The 18,603-nt window shown below is 44.8% G+C and overlaps 1 long non-coding RNA gene across 1 annotated transcript; it reads left to right on the forward strand.

Annotated features, from left to right (window-relative positions):
• Positions 1 to 1,075: 1,075 nt before the first annotated feature.
• Positions 1,076 to 18,194, forward strand: LOC115089830. The gene is made up of 3 exons (XR_003856247.1): positions 1,076 to 1,370; positions 14,901 to 15,073; positions 16,566 to 18,194. It is a non-coding gene; the product is annotated as an uncharacterized LOC115089830 (long non-coding RNA).
• Positions 18,195 to 18,603: the final 409 nt, after the last annotated feature.

The following is an 18,603-nucleotide window of genomic DNA, read 5'->3' on the forward strand; positions in this document are numbered from 1 at the left end:
AAATAGGCTTGGCAACTGACTTACCATGACCGTCTCCCAGAGAAATGCTCCACACTAATGTCAACTCGACTCTCTTTCATCTTGGTCATTTCATGCTACAACTAGACGATTATGTGGAACCATATTGTCATGGCTCAGAAAAACCTGAGTATGTTGTTGCCCTTGATAAGTAAATCATTTTAGGAGTGAACATTTTTCAAACCAAGTTGACAACTCTGCTTTCACCTTCGCCAATAATGAACTCTGTGAGCCATAAATCACTTGAAATATGCAAATGACAGTGTTTGGCTCTAGTCAGTTGCTTTCATTTTGCTTTTTTTTCTTTCTTTCTTGTGTTGAAGGAAAGTGGCAGTGGTTATTATCATGTGTGGAACTGATGTGGCTCAGTGTCTTATGCATTCAGTCGGATCACAGGCTGTCAGCAGAAGGTAAGCGGGTTACATTTCATTATTGGATTATGACATGGCTTTTTACCACTTTCCATTAATCAAAGGTAACTTGAGTAGCTTCATTGTCAATGTTTTGACCCTTAGGACAAGTTCTAACCTAGCAATGTTCTTTTTGGTTGAACGTGGTTGCTTGCATACCTTCCTCCTCCCAGCCCTCCTTTGGGTCCTTTTCAAATGACCTTTTTTAAGGTGGGGAAAACAAGACATTCGATTTTACTTTGTAAAGCTCATGCCATAAGCTACCTAGTGACTCAGTTTCAAGAGAAAGACTTTTGGCTATTCTTGTTTTTCACGCTTTTCAACTCGTATACAAAAGGCACTTTTAATGGCTGATTCACTCTGTCCATGGCAGCTCCAGGTGACCAATCAGGATGCCAGCTAAACCTGTTCTAAAAATGTAATGGCCCACTGGGGATCATTACCAATAGAGCCCTTAGTTTAACTCCTTAGCTAGGGACAGAGGTGGAGATTGGGGGGGGGGGGGGTGTCACCGTTTGATGCAGCCCCTCACTTTGAAGGTGCTGGGATGGCCGTCCCCCTGGTAAGGAAATAAAAGCAGCTGTCTCCTGGGAGCTTTGGAAGCAGTGCAGTTTGAATTTAGAGCTTGGAGGAAGTGCAGGAGGGTTTTTCCTTCATTGGATTTTGGGCCTACTTGGAGGACTCAGGCAAACCCTGCCTGGGGTCCCTGAGAAAGTTGCCCTTCCAGTCCACTCACTGGCTGGCTAGGTTTGTTTCTAGGGCCTTTTGGGTATTTATTTTTTCAATTTTTCTTGGTAAGAAGCCTTGTGAGATTCCTAGGTGTCATCTGGAGAGAAGTCACAGGGAAACCTTTCTCTGGGGGGCCGAAGATAAGGAAGACCTGCCCCTCTGCAACCTCCTAGAGGGCAGAGGTATGGTGGCGACCTGCTGAAGAAGCTTCAGGTATTTTGGAATAATTTTTTTTTGTATAAGACATTTTTGGTTAGAGGAACCAGGAAGAAGACTTTTACTGCCCCATTCTACCCTGAAACAAGAGACTGGTATATTTCTGAGAGGATCCCTCCCATCTTGGGATCTAGAGATTGTGAGAGATCAAGAGAGACATTGGAGAAATGTAGTAAGAAAAATATTGAACTAGTCTGAGGACCTCCACTTGGAGTCTTCACCCCTGGGGAGAGAGGAAATTAGGAATTTCTGTGCATAAACTGTTTACCAATTTTACCAGCATTAGAGGGGTTTTTTCCCTGCCTGCAAAAGGTCACCCTATCCACTTGGGAACCTTATATTTTTCCATGCCCTGGAGGGTGAGTGTTTCCCCAGCCCTGGTAGTAAGAAACACTTGCATAGATGGAGGAAGGACTGTGAACAGGAAAGATCAAATCTGTGATGCTAAGAACTGTCTGAACTGTGACAATTATCTGATTCACCTTCTAAAGTATTTCTTTTGGACACTCAAAATCCAAGTCTCCTGTGAATTACTGGCACCTTACAGCACCCACAGTAGCGAAAAAATTATATCTCTCCCAGGGAAAAGAGCTACAGTGCCATCCCTGTCACTTCAAGCCTTGAAGGAGAAATTCCTTCCCCGACCTAAGCCCTGGAGAAAGAGAATTGTGTAGGATCTAGTATGAGTGGATCCAAACCCAAAGAAATACAAAATCTTTTATGGCTCTGTTGGTAGTGAGCAGCTACCCCGAAACAGGGTTACAAAAATCTAGTTCCCCCACCAGGCAATATGGGAAAAAACCTGCCGCTGATAGCTGGAGGTGGGCTACAACAGAAGATCCCAGCAGCCCATGTGTAGTAGGAACAAATTGGATTTGCAGGTTCTTTAAATACTGGGGAAATGACCCAAGCACCCTTGATTCTGGGCAGTTACTACCGCTGTTCCCAAGCAAGTGACATAGGATTATAACACAACTCACTGTAATCTTCTACACCACTTTACTTTAAGTTATTGGAGAAAATACATAAATGCAAGGGTAATTAAACAAACAGCAAGGGTAATATCCCACAGCAACAACAGGAACACTCATATATATATAGAGAGAGAAAGAGAGAGATGTAAATTTGTATCTGTGACAGTAGCAAAGGAGATGTTTCATTAAACTAGAACATCCCCATACCCAAACAACAGGATCACCAATAGCCTGCAATGTCATCAATATAAATTCGTAGAGAAAACAAAAAGCAGTTCCCCAGCCCTGGTAGTATATACACAAAAAACAAAACCCCCAAGGAAGCACTGCAGGGCCTCGGTGTTCTGGAATCAAAGAATTATCCATACAATGTTCCTACTCTGATGGGTATAGCTCCTCTGGGCAAGCCTGTGTTTAATCTAGTATATATTGATAATGCAGATAGTTATTATATGTCTCCAAGTGGTAAGAGCAGGGCGCTGCTCAAGATTTCCTTCCTCATCAGTCTCTCCCCTCTGGGCTAATTGCGCTTTCAAGCCAAACTGAGGAGCAGTCTGAATGCTGCTGGAGGAGACTCAACTCATATATTTATGAGGATCCAGTGCAGGGAGGCACTTTCAAGTAACGTTGTCTCTTAATCTTACAGTAAACGTTTATATTTCTTTTCCTCTATTTATCTTAATTGATTCCTTTTGTAGCAGAGCAGTGCAACACCCACGGACGACCTGGACTCACTGTCTTCTGACGTCAGGGAGTGTAGCATGAGGAGGAGGAGCCTATTTTCAGCTCAACTCCAGTCCCTTGCAGGGAAATTCTTTCCTCTTCCCCTCCCAGGGTTTATTTTTGCTAGCACAAGTTCCTAATGTCTGTGAAGTGTTCACAGCACTAGGTCTCTGACCTTACTTCCACTCCTCCAATGCTGTAAGTCTTTTCTCCATTTTTTCAGCAAAAGTCCACGTCTCTCCTTCCTTCCCTCCCCATTGGTCAGAAATCTTACTTCTTGGCCAGTTCTGAGGCTCCCCATTGGTCCAACACACTTAGCTCGGCTGTCCTCAGGAGGGAAGGGGGAGGCTTTTGGAGAGCATTAAATATTTACTCCACATTCATTGTCAGTTCTCTGCAGGTTTCCTTGCTTTTAATCCTAGTTATCTCAGTAAAGGGCTGTCATAGTTGATAGATATTTTCCCTGCATGGGACTTAAAAGCAACTTATCAATATTAAGTCACTCCAAAAATCTTGTGCTGTTCAGTCCAGAGACATAAACGCTCATGGGGACAGGTGCCCTTGTTATACATAATGTAGGTTTGTCTTGCAAACAGATTTCAGAAACTGTGCTTATCTGCCAGTACTGGCATACTTTAAAATTTTATTTCATAGATAATTCAGATATTTATTTATTAATTTATTTATTTATTTAACACTTTTCTATACCGACCTTCATGGTTGAGGACCATATCAGATCGGTTTACATCGAAAGGGGGAACTGTAACAGGAACCATAGGTAAAAATAGGAAGAACAAAGTTACATTCAACAGGGGTAGTAAACTTGGAAGCAAGACTGACCACTTGATCCAATCCATGGGCACATCTCATAACCAAACAAACTGGGGTAGATTTTAAAAGGAGCGTGCATGGTGTACATGTGCACCCCCTTGCGCGCACATGTACACCCGATTTTATAACTTGCGTGCACAAGTTATAAAATCAGGGGTTGGCGCGCGCAAGGGGGTGCACAATTGTGCAACTTGCGCGCGCCGAGCCGCATTGCCTTACCCCGTACCCTCCCCCCTAACCTGACCTTCCCACCCCTTCCCCTAACCTTTACCCCCCAGCCCTACTCTAACCCCCCCCCCCTCCAAATTTTTATCTTACCTTTTGCGCCTGCTTCTGGATTTACGTGCGTAACCTTTTGAAAATCCAGCCCATTGGGTTTTATGGACTTGATATTTATTATTTGCCATTTGGATTTTTTTTCTTGTTCTCAAAAAGATATTTAAAATAATTTTCCTGTTATGTGAAGGAAAGCAGTGTGCATGGTTTCCATGGATATTCCATATGCGTCTGTAATCCACTGTTATTAAACTCCTTTGGTATAATCCAGTCATCCCCAGACAGAAGACAAATTTGGTCCAGTCTGAGGGAACTAGGCATGTTCCCACAGAGACTTTGAGTCATATGTGAGAAGTAGCTAGAGATGAAAGAAACTGCAGCTAAAATTATCAGTCAAATGGCTGCTGTGTTTACCCACCCAGCTTTCTGATAGATTTTCCAACTTCTCTCAGAAAGGATTAGGCACAACATTATGTGAACCTCCAGATAGAGGGATTTCTACTGAAGAGTACGCTTATGTAAATATTTTTTATTTATTTATTTTTAGATTTTTATATACCGGTGTTCCTGTATTAAAATACAGATCACATCGGTTTACATTGAAACATAAAAATTACGCCAAGAGGCGGTACATATAACAAGGTTATAGAACTTGGAAAACATGGAAAACAGGTTCGAAAAATAACATTGAGAAAATTGTATAGTCTCTTTGAGAAACCAAATCATAAAATAAGGCGTAATTGTCTAAGATAAATGTGATCTGCAGAAGGGATTGCGATGGTGAGAAAATCTTGATAGCTGGAGGTAAAAAATAATCAAAGTTCTGGAAAAGCTTGGCTAAAGAGCCAGGTTTTAATTTTCTTTTTGAAGGAAGCGAAGCAGATCTCAAGGCGGATGTCTGGCGGGAGCATGTTCCATTGGACGGGTCCTGCTAAAGAGATGGTACGTTTCTGATGTAAGGATATTGTTGAAGGAACATAGAGTGTGCCTTTATAAGCTCCTCTGATAGGTCTAGATGAAGAGTGAAAACGAAGTTGGGTACTTAAGTGGAGTGGGGATATGTTGTAAATAGATTTATGAATTGCTGTGTATACTTTATAGAGAATCCTTTGCTTAATAGGCAGCCAGTGGAGGAGTTTTAGTATGGGGGTTATATGGTCTCTTTTATTTGTATTGGTAAGGATTCTAGCTGCAGAGTTTTGAATCATCTGGAGGGGTTTGATGGATGAGGTAGGGAGACCAAAAAGGAGCGAGTTGCAATAATCGATTTTTGTTAGAATAATGGCTTGTAGAACCATCCGAAAATCATTGAAGTGGAGAAGTGGTTTCAATTTTCTCAGGACAAGAAGTTTATAGAAGCAGTCTTTAGAGGTGGTGCTTATAAATTTTTTGAAGTTAAGCTGATTATCTATCATGACGCCTAGATCACGTACATATGGTGAGTGATTAATTATAGGAGTGGTAGAAATGAGTGGGACAGCTGGGTATATTAGATTGTTATTAACGTCATGATTGATAATTAAGATCTCGGTTTTGTTGTTGTTGAGAATAAGGCTGAGACTGGATAGAAGATGATTGATTAGTTGCAAGCAATTATTCCAGTGAATCAAGGTTTTGTGTAGGGATTCTGAGATTGGGATGAGTATTTGGATGTCATCCGCGTAAATGTAGTGTGTTAGGTTTAGATTATTAAGAAGACGACAGAGAGGGAGAAGGTAAATGTTGAAAAGGGTTGGAGAGAGGGAGGAACCTTGAGGGACTCCTTGATTTGCTGGGACCGGGTGTGATTCTTTGTTGTTTATCTTTACCTTGAATAGTAAGAAAACAGATGGGAGGAGAGCACAAGGAGGAAATTAGGGAAGCCCTGTTTTACCACCTGTTCGGGCTGCCTTGATGGTGGGACTCCCTCTTTGATGTCACTCTGCAGCGGCGGTTCCTCCATAAAATCTGGGCCTCAGCAGTTTTGTATCAGGAAGAGCATGAGGAGCACTGAGGCTGGGACTGTATCTCCACTGGGTGAAGAGGCTTATGCAGTACCTGAATATGGACTCTCTGTGAACAAATATACCTTGAATTTTCTAGTCTTAGCAAGAGCTAATGAAGAAGGTGGTCCCTTGGGCATCTCAAGACCAGTAGAACAGGCTGCATTGGTGAAACCTGCAGTCATAATGTAACCGTCTAATTTTTAGTCAGAAAGGAGGCCCAGACAACTGATCCGTAAAGATAGACTTTTATTGCCAGCAAGATGCAGCTAAGGCAAAGGCTTAGTACAACTGCATGCCCCTCCCCTTCAGGAGCAGACTCTTATGCACTTTACAGTTCTTATCTTTTACACATGCGTTCTAAGCATTGCTGAGCAAGCATATTCCGGCTGAAGGGGCTACTGACCCCCTCCCTAGACACCCTGGAACTTTCGTGAAACTTCTCCCATGTTCTGCAGGAGAGGCTGCCGGGACTTGCAGTTCTGGAAAGGAATTCACGAGTTTATAGTAATACAGCCCTTCACATAATACATCCATTGTTCTATTCTAGGTTACAGCAGTGAAAGCTTATCAGAGAATAAGAACAGCGAAGGAAAAAAAAAATGAATATGTGCAATGTGCTGACAGAGAGTTTCTCAATGTCCTAATTACAGCTGTATTGCAGACTGTAAGTAAACCCGTCATGAAGCAGGGAATTCCGGTACATGAAGTCCTGTTGGCAGGAGTTTCAGGTTGTCCTCTGTCAGGTTGAAGCCTTCAGACCCCTTCATTCCCCCCTTTGATACTTATCATTCTCTATGAAAAGTATCACACCATCACAACGCAGCTGTGGAACTGAAAGAAACAGAAACAAGAAAAATTAGCAATTTGAGTTCTCAGAGGGCCCTAATTTCCCAAACAGTCCGATGGTTTCTTCACGGGTTTGAGACGGATGGGCCCTATTGGCTCCACCCCCCTTTGTAGCCCGAACTTGTCATGTATGGGAAGATGGCCCAGGATAAAACATGAGGATGGTTAAACAGGTTCTATAGGCTCAGAGGAATACATGTACAGTGACAGGAGCTGCGTGGTTGTTTTGCGTTCAGCAATGTCCTCCATCATCCGACGAAGGCGATTTGAGCAAGAAAGGAATAATTCAGGGTCCTAAAAGAAAACACTTGAGACTTTAAGGTCAGCAATTGCAGGCTTTGCGAAGTCTTCGACCTCCAGGATCGATAATGTATTATCTTCAGATAGTGTTCTGTCCACTATAGCCAATGTGCATACTTAACAATTTAAGGATCAGGAATGAAAATTGGGACAAGTTGAAAATTCTATTAAGAATTTGTTTAATTCTGACTTAGCTTCAATTAAGGATAATCAGGTGATCCAGCATAAGTTGGAAATTTAGATAATTACTCCAGAAAATATAATCTTCATTTTCTTAAGCATTCCTTAGTGTCATCTACTGAAATGTTGACCTGTTGAAAGTACCTAAAGAATCAGTTCCCCCTATAGCTAAGGCATATTATTTGCCCGTGCGAGGGGTAAGTTAGCTTTCCCTAGGGTACCCAACAGAGCATCTAATATAGATTTGTCAAACTATCTAGAACAGACTCATGAGGAGTTTAAGGAAAGAGCTACATTATTGGTTAGTTTTGCTTTAGAACCTAAGCTATGAACTCTTAAGACTTTTTTTCTGTGTAAAAGATAAGGTGTTCTTAGGTCACAAAACTGCTATTTTTCCTGATGTTGCTAAAGAAATGGAACAAAGAAGAAAAATGTATTTTAACTTAATCAGAGAGTCCTAGCTTTGGGAGCTATTTTTCTCATACAATTTACCTGACAAACTGAAGCGTAATAAATCACCTGGACCGGATGGTATACACCCAGAGTTCTTAAGGAACTAAAAAATGAAATTTCAGACCTATTAGTAAAAATTTGTAACCTATCATTAAAATCATCCATTGTACCTGAAGACTAGAAGGTGGCTAATACAGCCCCAATATTTAAAAAGGACTCCAGGGGTGATCCGGGAAACTACAGACCGGTTAGCCTGACTTCAGTGCCAGGAAAAATAGTGGAAAGTGTTCTAAACATCAAAATCACAGAACATATAGAAAGACATGGTTTAATGGAACAAAGTCAGCATGGCTTTACCCGAGGCGAGACGTTCCTCACAAATCTGCTTCACGTTTTGAAGGAGTTAATAAACATGTGGATAAAGGTGAACTGGTAGGTGTAGTGTACTTGGATTTTCAGAAGGCGTTTGATAAAGTTCCTCATGAGAGGCTTCTAGGAAAAGTAAAAAGTCATGGGATAGGTAGCGATGTCCTTTCATGGATTACAAACTGGCTAAAAGACAGGAAACAGAAAGTAGGATTAAATGGACAATTTTCTGAGTGGAAGGGAGTGGGCAGTGGAGGGCCTCAGGGATCTGTATTGGGACCCTTACTTTTCAATATATTTATAAATGATCTAGAAAGAAATACGACGAGTGAGGTAATCAAATTTGCAGATGATACAAAATTGTTCAGAGTAGTTAATCACAAGCAGATTGTGATAAATTGCAGTAAGACCTTCTGAGACTGGAAAATTGGGCATCGAAATGGCAGATGAAATTTAATATGGATAAGTGCAAGGTGATGCATATAGGGAAAAATAACTCATTCTATAGTTAGACAATGTTAGGTTCCTTATTAGGTGCTACCACCCAAGAAAGAGATCCAGGTGTCATAGTGGATAACACATTGAAATCGTTAGTTCAATGTGCTGCGGCAGTCAAAAAAGCAAATAGAATGTTGGAAATGTTAGAAAGGGAATTGTGAATAAAATGGAAAATGTCATAATGCCTCTGTATCGCTCCATGGTGAGACCGCACCTTAAATACTGTGTACAATTCTGGTCATTGCATCTCTAAAAAGATATAATTGCGATGGAGAAGGTACAGAGAAGGGTGACCAAAATGATAAGGGGAATGGAACAGCTCCCCTATGAGGAAAGACTAAAGAGGTTAGGACTTTTTAGCTTGGAGAAGAGATGGCTGAGGGAGGATATGATAGAGGTATTTAAAATCATGAGAGGTCTAGAACAGGTAGATGTGAATCGGTTATTTACTCTTTCAGATAATAGAAAGACTAGAAGGCACGCCATGAAGTTAGCATGTGGCACATTTAAAACTAATCAGAGAAAGTTCTTTTTCACTCAACGCACAATTAAACTCTGGAATTTGTTGCCAGAGGATGTGATTAGTGCAGATAGTAAAGCTGTGTTTAAAAAAGGATTGGATAAGTTCTTGGAGGAGAAGTCCATTACCTGCTGGTAATTAAGTTGACTTAGAAAATAGCCACTGCTATTACTAGCAACAGTAACATGGAATAGACTTAGTTTTTGGGTACTTGCCAGGTTCTTATGGCCTGGATTGGCCACTGTTGGAAACAGGATGCTGGGTTTGATGGACCCTTGGTCTGACCCAGTATGGCATGTTCTTATGTTCTGTTAAGTTGGAAGGGGGTCAAATATATTTTCTTTTTACCTGCACAGTTAGAGGAATTCATTCAGAATTGGATCCCTCTTAGAGTATCTGATTATTAATTTCTCTCTTTGAATCTTAGAATAAGAATATTGATATTTTTCTTTATCTTTTGGATGTTTTCCTATTTTTTTTGCTCCCCCTGTTGTGATCTAAATAATGGCTGATTATAGTATAAACTTGTACTTTATTTTATTTACATTATTATGTCTCTGTATCACTCCATGGTGCAACCTCATCTTGAGTATTGTGTGCAGTTCTGGGCACCACAACTCAAAACAAAATATAGCAGAATTAGAAAAGGTACAGAGAAGGGCAACTAAAATGATAAAGGGAATGGAATGATTCCCCTGTGAGGAAGGCTAAAAGGTTAGTGTTATAGTTTGAGGGTTTCGTGGGCCCTTGGCCTGAGGTGGGAGTTGTTACCACCTGTGGGGAGGAGCCCCACAGGTCCACACCACCGGTCTGGTACAGAAGGAGCTCTGGGAGAGAGTCTGTGGGAAGGTCCCGAGGAGCGGGGTGAGGAACACATCGATGAGGGATCCCACACTAATCTAATAGGCTGGGAAGCAGTACCTGGGCGAAGACCTCCAAGATGGTAGCGCAAGGCAAGCCTGAGGAGCGGGAAGTGTGAGGCAAGGAGCACAGGAGGTATTGCAGAGGCAACCCAGGGGTTCGGAGCTTCGTAGCGAGGGGGGCACTCATGCGATGACGTTGGTTGTCCTGCGGAGCGGGGAAGCCCAAGTCAGGTCTCCAAGAGATGACGTACTCTTGAGAGTACGTCATCTCTCAAGGAGCGGGGAGTACTGGTAATCACCGGCGTCGAAAGTAGGCACTGCCCCGAGGAGCGGGGAAGCACAGACAGTCTCTGGAGTAGAACGTGGGCACTGCCCCGAGGATCGGGGAATGCACAGACAGTCTCTGGAGTAGAACGTGGGCACTGCCCCGAGGATCAGGGAATGCACAGACAGTCTCTGGAGTAGAACATGGGCACTGCCCCGAGGAGCGGGGAATGCACAGACAGTCTCTGGAGTAGAACGTGGGCACTGCCCCGAGGAGCGGGAAATGCACAGACAGTCTCTGGAGTAGAATGTAGGCACTGCCCCGAGGAGCGGGGAATGCACAGACAGTCTCTGGAGTAGAACATGGGAACTGCCCCGAGGAGCGGGGAATGCACAGACAGTCTCTGGAGTAGAACGTAGGCACTGCCCCGAGGAGCGGGGAATGCACAGACAGTCTCTGGAGTAGAACGTGGGAACTGCCCCGAGGAGCGGGGAATGCACAGACAGTTTCTGGAGTAGAACGTGGGCACTGCTCCGAGGAGCGGGGAAGCACAGACAATCTCTGGAGTAGAACGTAGGCACTGCCCCGAGGAGCGGGGAATGCACAGACAGTCTCTGGAGTAGAACGTGGGCACTGCCCCGAGGAGCGGGAAATGCACAGACAGTCTCTGGAGTAGAACGTAGGCACTTCCCCGAGGAGCGAGGAATGCACAGACAGTCTCTGGAGTAGAACGTGGGCACTGCCCCGAGGAGCGGGGAATGCACAGACAGTCTCTGGAGTAGAACGTAGGCACTGCCCCGAGGAGCGGGGAATGCACAGACAGTCTCTGGAGTAGAACGTAGGCACTGCCCCGAGGAGCGGGGAATGCACAGACAGTCTCTGGAGTAGAACGTGGGCACTGCCCCGAGGAGCGGGGAATGCACAGACAGTCTCTGGAGTAGAACGTGGGCACTGCCCCGAGGAGTGGGGAAGCACAGAGTTAGAACTCCCAAGTTGGGAGGGCGTGTCAGAGGCAACCCCGAGGAGTGGGGAAGCCAGCGGTAGAACTCCTGGGAGGCGCAGGCTAGCCCGAGGTGTGGGGGAAACCGGGAGACCGAGTCTCCAGAGAGCGCACACAGGCCCCCGAGGAGCGGGTACCTGAGCCAGGGTCCGAGTCCGAGAAGGATCTGAATTAGCCACCACAGGTCCGGAGAGACAGGAGCTCGTAGAGTAGTGATGGAACTCGTTGTCAGGTCAGCTAGCAAGGGGCGAAGGCGATGCTTAAGAATCCTGACCAAGTGATGTCATCACTCAGGGATGCCCCTGAGGTTCCCGCCTAGGATCTTTAAAAGAGGGCCCGGTGACGCGCGTGCACCTAGGAAAGCCCAGAGTCGGCGTAGGTGGCGGTGGCTTCCCGGCCGCCATGAGGAACCTTGAGGTACGCAGCGGTAGAGGCTGGTTCCCACCGCGAGTAGGCCTGGAGAGGGATGCAGAACAGTATAGGACGTGAGTAGACGCGGTCGCAGCTGTCTGCGACCGACGGTCATACAAGTTAGGACTTTTCAACTTGGAGAAAAGATGTCTGAGGGGAGATATGATAGAGAGGTCTATGAAATAATGAGTAGAGTGGAACGAGTGAAAACGAATCAGTTGTTTACTCTTTCAAAGAATACAAAGACCAGGGAACACACAATAAAGTTATTAGGTAATACATTTAAAACTAATAAGAGAAAATATTTGTGTTCCTGGAGAAAAAGCCCATAAACCATTATTAAAGTGGAATTGCAGAAATCCACTGCTTATTCTTGGGATAAGCTACTTGGAATCTATCTACCCCTTGGGATCCTGCAGGTACCTGTGACCTGGATTGGCCACTGTGGGAAACAGGATACTGGGCTTGATGGACCTTTAGTATGACCTAGTATGACAAATCTTATGTATTCATGTTCTTATGTTTACTACTGTAATCAACCAGTTGTTTCTTTATCTCAATTTTTTGAACATGTTTATACTGATATAGCATAATAAAGATTAAGTTAAAAACAACAACTGTGACTTGGCTCTTGGACAGTTTTGATAAATCTGAAATGCTGTAGAGATTTATTATTAAGTTGAAATTGAGGCTGGGATAGTAAAACATTATACCATCTGAATCAAACAGCAGATTACCACGTGTTTCAGTAACAAGGAGTTAACTTCAATGATTTCTGCCAGTGTTACTTCTTACCATATTGCCAATTAAATCCAGCAAGTTGGAAACAATTCAACTGATGTTACTCCTGGGGGAATTCAGCACAACAAAATTTAAAATTCTGCGCACAAAAACTGAAAATTCTGCAAAATTCTGCAAACTTTATATTGGTCAAAATAACAGAATTTACATGACAGTCTTTAAGTAATTACATTTTAAATTATTACAGAAAAAAGTTATTACTTAAAGTTGCATAATTTTAAATATTTTGAGCAGAATTTCACTAGAAATTCACTGTGTGTCCCTTCCACATACACACCCCCTCTTACAGGCTCCCTCGCTCTCTCGCACACACACACATCCCCTCATACAGGGCCCTCTCTCTTGCATACACACCCACACAAGCTCCCTTTCTCTTTCACACATTCATCCTCACACAGGCTACCTATGTCTCTCTCTCATGTACCCCTTCACACAGGCTCTGTCTCACACATACACAATCCCTTCACACAGGCTAGCACCCTCACATACACACAATCCCTTTTTCATACACACGAGCTCCCAATCTCTCACACACATACACACTCCTTCACAATCTCCTCATATAGGCTCCCTCTCTCTGAAACCCACACTCAAGCATCCCCCAGCCCCCCTCTCTTACCTCCCATGCTCTCTCTCACACCCTCCTGCTCTCTGTCACCCTCCCCTCCCCCACATGCCTCCCCTCATATAGCTCCCTCTCTGAAACCCACACTCAAGCATCCCCCCCACTCCCCCTCTTACCAATCAAGTTATCTCTCACCCTCCCCCACTCCCCTCTTACCAACCAAGCTGTCTCTCACCTTCCCCCACACCCCTCTCCTCTCTCATGCACACATTCTCTCTCACCGGCATCCCCCTCCCCTCATATAGGCTCCCTCTCTCTGAAACCCACACTCAAGCATCCCCCCACCCACCCTCTCTTACCTCCCATGCTCTCTCTCATACCTTCCTGCTCTCTCACCCTCCCCACCCCCCTCTTACCAACCATGCTCTCTGTCACCCTCTCTTCTCTCACACACACATTCTCTCTCACCGGCACCCCCCCCCCATGCTCCCTCTCTCACACCCTCCTGCTCTCTCTCACCCTCCCCTCCCCTCTCTGACACACATTCTTTCTCACCAGCATGCCGTGGGACGTGCTCTGTTTGCGGCGAAGATGAAGGTCCGGTGCGCCGTTCGCAGTGAAAAGGGAAGGCCCCCGTGTGCCGCAGGACGCGCTCCGTTCGTGGTGAAGATGAAGGCCTGGCGCGCCGTTCGCAGCACACGGGGGCCTTCCATTTTCGCCTTGAGCGGAGCACAGTCCGTTCAAGGCATACGGGGGCTTTCCCTTTTCACCGCGAACGGCGCTCCGTTCGCGGCATGTCGGGGTCTCCTCTGCTATTTTCTGCACAAATTCTGCGCTCCGCAGTAGCGCAGAATTCCCCCAGGAGTACTGAAGTGGACATTCCATTTTGTCCAGCGCAATTGGCACATCCAACCATCTTGCTACCTACATAAAACCGTCCAACTGCACTGATTGGACTGACTGTCCCCCACAAACAAAAAATCGTCGAGGTAATGCAAAATGCTGTCACAGAGCGTATATTGTTCTGTGATCCACAGGGACCGGCAGGGTGGGGGAGGGGAGGTCTAAATCCTCCCGAGAGGCATCCAGGGAAATGCCGGGAAGGATTCCACTCCAAGCAAAGGGGGAGGGAAAAAAGGGGGTGTGTGGGGGATGGGTGCCAGGGAAGGGGGTGGTAGAAAACTTGCCTGCTGCACTGGATGGTCTGCAGAGTCTGGAGGGGGGCAGGGACCTGACGTGTGATCTGGGCCTGCGGCTGCCAGGGGGAGGTAAGGCAGAGGGAGCTGAGCCGGTCGAGGAACCACGATCCCTTCCAAGCCGCTGCATGTCCGGGCTTGGAATCCTTCCTTCTATTCTATATATTTTATAATTTAATTTTTTTTGGGGTCCTAACCCGCAGAAATCGCCAGAGCAGCCTCCTGCAGGGAACCTGCCACATCAACCGCTAGCTGCTTGAAACTGGCCAATAGTGGTGCAGCGATATGAATCACTGCACTCGCTGGCCGTTTACGAGCCCCCCTCCTGCTCCCTCGCCCCTCCCCCCCCCCAGCATCTCACCACCGTGCGCTCTTCCTAAGTTATATTCGGCGGCACATGAGAAGCCTGCGCCGCTGTTCATTTATTTTAAGGTTCTATGTAAGAAAATTTGAAGAAATCCATTTTTATTTCAGGTGTGGACAAGAATTTTGGACTTTATGCCCTCTCTCTGAAGTGCTATGAGCAGTTGGAGCATGCTCTGTAGAGTCACTCCTCCCATTTTGCAAATGAGCATCCAGTCATCCAGCGGAAGACACATTCAGAAAGGAATAGTGAGAGGAGAAGACAATAAAATGAAGCAGAGAAGGTATTTCATCGCCAGAAGCAGGGACAAGACTTACATGTCAACAGTCATGCTAGTATTGTTGGCTATTTAAATTATCACTGAACTTTGTCATTAGATATGTGAAAGGTGTATGTTCATCTGTCCAAGATGATGAAATACAAATGAAAAAGCCAAAAAAAGACTGTCCTGGATAAAGAGAGATATGTTGCAGGCTGTTTTGGGCTGGGATATAATCCTAAACAGCATGACCAAAATAATTAGGCAATCTGGATGGGCCCAGCTGATCTTTTTCTGCTGCCATATTTATGTCACTGTGGGCCTGATTCATCAAGGTATTTTTCCATAGACACAGAATGGGAGAAAAGCCTTAGGGGTGGATTTTAAATATCCTGCGCTCGTAAATCCGGGCGGATTTACGCGCGCAGAGCCCCGGGACGCGCGTAAGTCCCGGGGTTTTTTAAAAGGGGCGGGAGGGGGCGTGTCGGGGACGTGGCCGAATGACACAGCGTTTCGGGGGTGTGATGCGGCGTTTTGGGGGCAGCGACGTGGGCGTGGTTTCGGCACGGGGGTGTTCTGGGGGCGTGGCCGCGGCCTCCGGACCAGCCCCCGGGACCGGAACACGGAGCGGGGCAGCCGGCCAACGCGCGCAGATTTACGTCTGCTTTTTGCAGGCGTAAATCGTGGCATAAAGGTAAGGGGGGGTTTAGATAGGGCCGGGGGGGTGGGTTAGGTAGGGGAAGGGAGGGGAAGGTGGGGGGAGGGCGAAGGAATGTTCCCTCCAAGGCCGCTCCGAAATCGGAGCGGCCTCGGAGGGAACAGGCAGTGTGCGCTGGGCTTGGCGCGTGCAGTTTGCACAAATGTGCACCCCCTTGCGCGCGCCGACCCCGGATTTTATAAGATATGCCCGGCTACGCGCTTATCTTATAAAATCCAGCGTACTTTTGTTTGCGCCTGGTGCGCAAACAAAAGTACGCGATCGCGCAATTTTTTAAATTCTACCCATTAGTGAATCATGCAGTATGTTATGTACATAAGACTGCTGAGATGCTTGGCAGTCCTTTAACCCTATTTTCTGAAACTGAATGTGGATAGTTTTATTCACAGGTCCACCACATATTCTTAGCTGTAATTTTTAGCACACTTCTAAATTCTGTATCATCAAGCCCTATATATGTTCAATATATATCTTTGTGCTATTAAAATACCTCTTAAAACTGCCTTACTAATAATAATAAAATGGACTGAGAGGCTGCTCCACAGGGTAAGACAGAAAGAGCCAGATGCAATAAGGCGTTCCTCCTGAGGGTTCTCAGGAAGTGTTTCAGAAGTACGCATTAATACCACAGGAGCTTGGGAAAGGATGTGATGTATAATAAACCTAAACGAGTTTCCTTTTGAGTCCTTAGCACTTTGAAATACATATGCCTTCAAATTCAAATTCAACTCAGATCATTAAAAAAAAAAATTGTGCGTATGAGCCTAATGATTTTTCTGTGATTCTGATGTTCCACAGCAATACCAAAAAAGATGGAGATAAGATGGTTGCCCTAGCAGACGTTTGAAACTTGTGAGCAGTGGTGCCAATCCTCAAGGCTTCAGTCCTGAGCTACAGACCAGTCACATATCTTACAGAAACATAATTCCATCACTCTCTATAAAAGCTCCTGAGCCCACTCACCTCATGATTACAACAGGGTCTTGGGCTGGTAAGAGAGATGCTCTTTTACGGACTACATCGGGGGATCTGAATATCAATAGGGAAAGGGAATTTTAAGGGAAGGTAATAGGTACGCACTGAAAAAGCGCCATCAAAGGAACAGCTGAAACAACAGCAACCAGCATAATCCACAGAGACCAGGAGCGGAGAGAGATGCTCTGAATCGTGAATACTGGCACAGACCTTCAAGAACGCCGCAGCAGTGGCTGAGGAAACTCTTTCATTGGGTTCTGGGTCAGATTTCTTTAGCCGGGTTCTCTGACTTCAAGACATTGGGGGTCTATGTACGAAGCATTGCTCTCATCAACACAAAATGAAACAAAAAGTAAAAAAGTAAACAAACTCTTAGGATATCAGGCCCGCAGTATCTCAACTGCAGCCAAAGCGTTTCGGATGTTCTGTGCCCGCTTTCAAGATATGAAGCAGGGCCTTCTCCCATTGGATTCATCGCAGTGACTCCTGGTGGTTTTTGAGGACTGTCCTTATTGTTGGAATGGGGGGTGAGGTTGAATTTTGACTTTGACAGGTTTTTCAATAGCATTTTTTAAAGCAAAATACTGGCAGCAATGTTCAAGAAGCCACATAGCGGTACCCAATTAGCTTGAGCGATATATCATACCCATACCTGCTGTTTCAACTGATGAGTATAGGAAGGGGAAACTAGGTACACAGATTTGAAACATCAATGTGGACGTGTAATTTTCTCCCCTAGACAGGTCTACATTTAGGAGTAGATAAACATAGTCATGTAGTGAAACTACATAGCTAGATCTGGGGGCTCAGCAGCAGGACAAATTTCAACCAAGGAGTCTGACTTCCTACCTTCGGGATTAGGCAGACAGATCCCTTTGAAAAATGCCCTCTTTATGTTGTCTGAAAGCACACGCGTCTGATTTACTAACTTGCATCCTGCAGGGTTTTCATCCTTGGAAGCCATATTGGTTCCAGTGGCTGACTGCGTTCATTACTAAGACTTCATGACTTATTTGCTGGCGTTCTTTTCTTAGTGCTCTTGCTCTGGAGACTGATTCAAGATCAAAACTCATATTGGGTTTCTTGAGGTATGGATTGCATGCACTAATTCCGATTGGATGTTTTCAGACTGCTTTTCTGACATTTGTTCTGTGTGGGAATATGTGTTCATTCCCCGGGAATCTATGCTTTATGTTCTCTTGTGACTATGTAATTATGTGCTTAAACTGAGAATTGTGCCTACATCAAGCTCCCCTTAAAATCATAAACTAGTAGCCATCTATTAGTGTTACCCTTTTGTTAATTACATATTGTTTTCTTGACCAAACTTTATGATTTTGATATATATGTTAAATGTAATTCCCAAAATGTTTGAAATATCTAAAGCTTGGTAAATTGTGTGCCATTCACTTTAGATTTCTGTCAGTTTTTATATAAACAGGGCATTGCTGATCTCTTGCGTTGCCTAGTTTATCCCCAGACTTGATCTATCAAATATATAAATAAACCATGCGGACCTCGGGCCTGCTAGTGCAACATTTCTAAAAGGTGACAAACAAAAACAATCCCAAAATGACTTGACAAACTGCAAACTGCATCCACATGAAAAACATGAGCGCGGAACACTTCTGCAAAAACCTGAATGATAAGGTACAGGAGTGGTGTGGTGTAGCAGTTGTTAAGCTAACAACTATGCATCTTTTTTTCTCTTTGTACAAGTGGATTTGACTAACAAAGGATTCTTCTATTTGTTTTATGTAATAAGCCCCATTTTCTTGTGTAGGGGACCTTCTGGGACCCAAAGTATTCACCATGCAGCAGCTTTTTGATGTATTTCTGCTGGCCACCACCTGATGTCACC

Source organism: Rhinatrema bivittatum, chromosome 4 (assembly GCF_901001135.1).
Source record: "Rhinatrema bivittatum chromosome 4, aRhiBiv1.1, whole genome shotgun sequence".
NCBI classification, from domain to species: Eukaryota; Metazoa; Chordata; class Amphibia; order Gymnophiona; family Rhinatrematidae; genus Rhinatrema; species Rhinatrema bivittatum.